We start from the raw sequence: 3910 nt of genomic DNA, 5'->3' as shown, positions 1-3910 counted from the left end.
GAGAGCACAAGCAGGGTGAGTGGCAGAGGGAGAGGGAGAAGCAGGCCCCCCACTGGGCAGGGAGTCCATCAGTGGGGCCAGATCCTAGGATCCTGGGATCCTGACTGGAGTCGAAGGCAAAGGCTCAACTGAGTGAGCTACCCAGGTGCCCCAAAAGGAATTTTAATCATAGCTAAAACAAACTAAAATCAAAGAATCCTATTAAGAAATAATAAAAATTATAAACATTTAATAACACCTAACATGTAGATACTTAAGATCCTAAACAAAAGTATTAAGAGGGCCTTGAAATTTTTTCCCAACAATTCATCTCATAAAATCAATTTCTGAATAGCTCATATCCTTTGCTTTGGTGTTTTGTCTGCTATCATCTAAACATTAGTACAGTAGAAAATCACTTATATTCTTTTCAAATGCTTGGCATTATAATGTGATCTCCTGTCTTTCCTCAAATTAAATTTTGCTCCACATATTCCACATGTATGCAGACGAACATCCCTGTGCTGTTCCAGCTGTTCATATTTGGGAATATCTGAAAGCAGACCTGGCATTTAGTCTTGCCAGCAGTTAAATGAGAAATCATGTGCCGTACATGGTCATGTTTTCTGAGGTTTCCTTGATCACAGGTGGAACAAACATTCCTGGCCATGCCTTTGTGCAGTTGCAACTGACGTTCTCTTAAAAACTGCTTTCCATGTGTCTGACAAATGAACTGTTTTTCCTTAGTATGAACAGTATAGTGTTCTCTTAAGTCACTCCTCTGATAAAATCCTTTTCCGCACAGATTACAAAAATGCTTTCGTCTGTGATCTCTTTCGTTTTCTTCATGATGGCACTCTTAAACACAATCTGGTCTAGGCAGCTAGACGTATGTTCAAGCACTAGATTTTCAGTTTCAAAACACTGGCCACAATTGGATGTCGAAAAGGACAGGCAGAATGTTTAAATAACTGCTTTTTTGGGGATGCGTTTATCTGGAAATGATTGTCCCTAAAATCATCCAACATTTCCACAAACATATCTCTTACTTCTGACTGCTCATCAGGATTCTCTTCCATGTCCGTTTTCTCCTCAGTATTTCCTAACCTGTTCCTTGTCAGATCTTGGGGTTCTCTACCTCTTTGAGCATGATCCTGAAGCTGCCTCCCCTTAACAAGGACCTGTCCGCATTTCCCACACGCACAGATATGATCAATGTGTTTGGCTAAGTAATGAGATGACAGGTCCTGCTCAGTTATTGTGAATCCGCACAGCTCACAGGATGCATTTTCATATCCTCTTGTACTGGACTGCTATTGTTAGGGGGCCTCATGTTTTCTAGACCACCTCTTTCATCAGCATTTATCGACATGCGAGGTTTTAGCGTTTTCCTACCACTTTTCTTAATACCAACAACTTTTTCAACGTAGTATCTGTGAAATGGCTCTTCAAGTTCATCTAATTCATTGTTGTCAGTGGATTCATTACAGTCGTTATCAGTAACTTTAATAGTGTTAAAGTCTTTCAGTTCATCTGTAGGAATATCTTCTGGCTCCATCTTGGTAATGGTTCTTTTCCTCTCAGCCCCTCTGCTTTTTTCTTCACTGGCTAGTTCAGACTCCACCGTGCTACTCTTTCTGCTCCCCGTGGTTGGAGTCGAATCAGCAGCAGCCTGGCTGGTGTCTTTTTTAAAGATTTTATTTATTTATTTGACAGAAGAGAGAGACAGCGAGAGAGGGAACACAAGCAGGGGGAGCGGGAGAGGGAGAAGCAGGCTTCCCGCCGAGCAGGGAGCCCGATGCGGGGCTCGATCCCAGGACCCTGGGATCATGATCTGAGCCGAAGGCAGATGCTTAATGACTGAGCCACCCAGGCACCCCTCAGTGTTCCCTTTAAAATAGCTCAAAAAGCATAATTTGGAAAAGTAACATATAATGATCAATACACAGGTATAATTTTGGGGGGGGTTAATTTTTTTGAAGCAATTCTGGACAAACGAAAATGTTTCAAGAATAAAAAAGAAAAAAACCCTCTTGTTTTTAACATTTTACCACCTCCTCTTGGTCACATATCTATCTCTCTGTCCCTTCATTAATCACCTTATTTTTTGATGCATTTCATGTAAGTTACAGATTACCAGTACACTTCACCCCAAACAATTCATATTGTTACTAGAGTTCAGTATTTGTTTACTTTTTTTGGAGTAGCATTAATATACAGCAAAATGCTCATATCTTTAGATACTATTTGATGAGTTTTGACAATTGCATGAATCTTTAGCAAGGTACAGATCTATCACTTCAGAACATTCCCTCAAGTGTGCCGATCCCTGGCTCCATGCTACCTGGAACGGCAGAAGTGGGTGGCCCTAGGTCCCCTGAGCTCATCAGGGGCACTCCCAGCATAGACTGGGGTGGGGCCAGGCCTCTCTGGACTGACTGCCAGCCACTGCAGCATGGAGAGAGTCCCATACGGGGCAGACAGGGGCTGCTTGGCTTCCAGATTCCAGGTTGACCTGGCGCTACTCAGCTCCATATTCAGGCCACTGAAGGAGGAAGGCCTCCTACAGCAGGCCGTAGGTGATGGCCAAATCCTCATCCTGGAGTAGGGCAAGGAGCTCGGGTTTGAGGGTGAAGGGGATGTTCCCGGAGTAATTGAAGTTGGACTCCAGGATGCTCCTTACCTAAAATAAACAGTATCTGATGTTACAGGTCAGCATTTGAGGTCGGAGAGAGAAAATTTGTCCCCAAGAGGGCCATGCAGGGTAACTGAAAAGGACGAGCTTTGGAGTCAAGGGGACCAGGAGTCATGTCCTGGTCGTGTCCTGTGATCAGTGTGATTGTGGACACATTATTGGAAAATGCTGAGCATTGGTTCCTCAGCTGCTAAATGGTTACGCTAACATTTCCCTTGTAGAATAGTGGCATCTGCAGTCAGATGTGTATACACGTACATACACGTGTGCAATGTGTGTATATGTATATGCGTATGTCTGCACACACATAAGTACTTACGTATATGTATGAGGAGACAGAAAAGAGAGAGCAATTCCCAAATGGTAACTGTGTTAGTAAAGCAGGGATATGACTCTGAGCCCCTGAGTTCCCAAACCTGGGTTCCTATATGGCTATTTTAGAACTGGGGGTGTTGGGGGGGCCTCTGCAGGGGTTGCCATGGAAACAGAGACCCTCCCAAGGTAGCCTCATACCCACTGGGCCTGTTCCCTAGAGGCAGATGTAGCCAGGGATTTCCCAGTTGCCAAAGCAGGATCCTGTCTCCCTGGCAGAAACCTCCATTGTCTCTTTTTCCTCAGAGTCATTCTTAACTCTGGTTCTTTCACCCTCTTCCCTGGACGTTGACCCTTGGGGATTTCTCACCAGCTCCTGCTGCTGGAGCAGGATCCTCTTCTTCATGGACTAGGCCAGCAGATCATGTTGGGTGTCACTCAGCGCTGGGAACGGGGACATTTGGAGAAAGAGTGATGAAGAGTCATATTTTCCTCTCCCTGCTGTAAACTAGGAGACCCCATGAGAAGGTAACTCTGAGGCAGAGGAATAACCCACTGGACTTGAAGGTCAAGTTCCCTGTACTGGAAAGTCCTCCTTCTGCTCCTGGGATGGTCTCCAGGATGCTACATGACATGGTCCAGAGGATGGGATCCCGAGGCTGGAGCCTGGAATCATCCCACCCACAATGATCTGTTGGATGAACTTGGGTGGGTCACTTTCTAGACCTCAGGCTGGGTCTCTGTTCACATAGCAAATTTATCTCACTCAGCCCTCCAGACTTTGGAGAGAGGTGATATGTGAGGATGAAGATCATGATATTTGAAGGGTTTTGGAGTGGTGGCATCTAACCCATGGATTTCATGAGGTCTGCAGGTCAAACTTGTGACTTTCCTACATTTCCCCCAAATCACTCTTACCCATTA

The 3910-nt window shown here is 44.9% G+C and overlaps 1 pseudogene; it reads right to left on the bottom strand.

Moving 5' to 3' along the window:
• Nucleotides 1-398: 398 nt before the first annotated feature.
• LOC118015424 lies at nt 399-1672 on the bottom strand (annotated as a pseudogene).
• Nucleotides 1673-3910: the final 2238 nt, after the last annotated feature.

The sequence above is a fragment of the Mirounga leonina genome, unplaced genomic scaffold, assembly GCF_011800145.1.
Source record: "Mirounga leonina isolate KUSES-001 unplaced genomic scaffold, KU_Mleo_1.0 Mir_165, whole genome shotgun sequence".
NCBI lineage: Eukaryota > Metazoa > Chordata > Mammalia > Carnivora > Phocidae > Mirounga > Mirounga leonina.
This window is presented reverse-complemented; position numbering and strand designations above follow the sequence as displayed.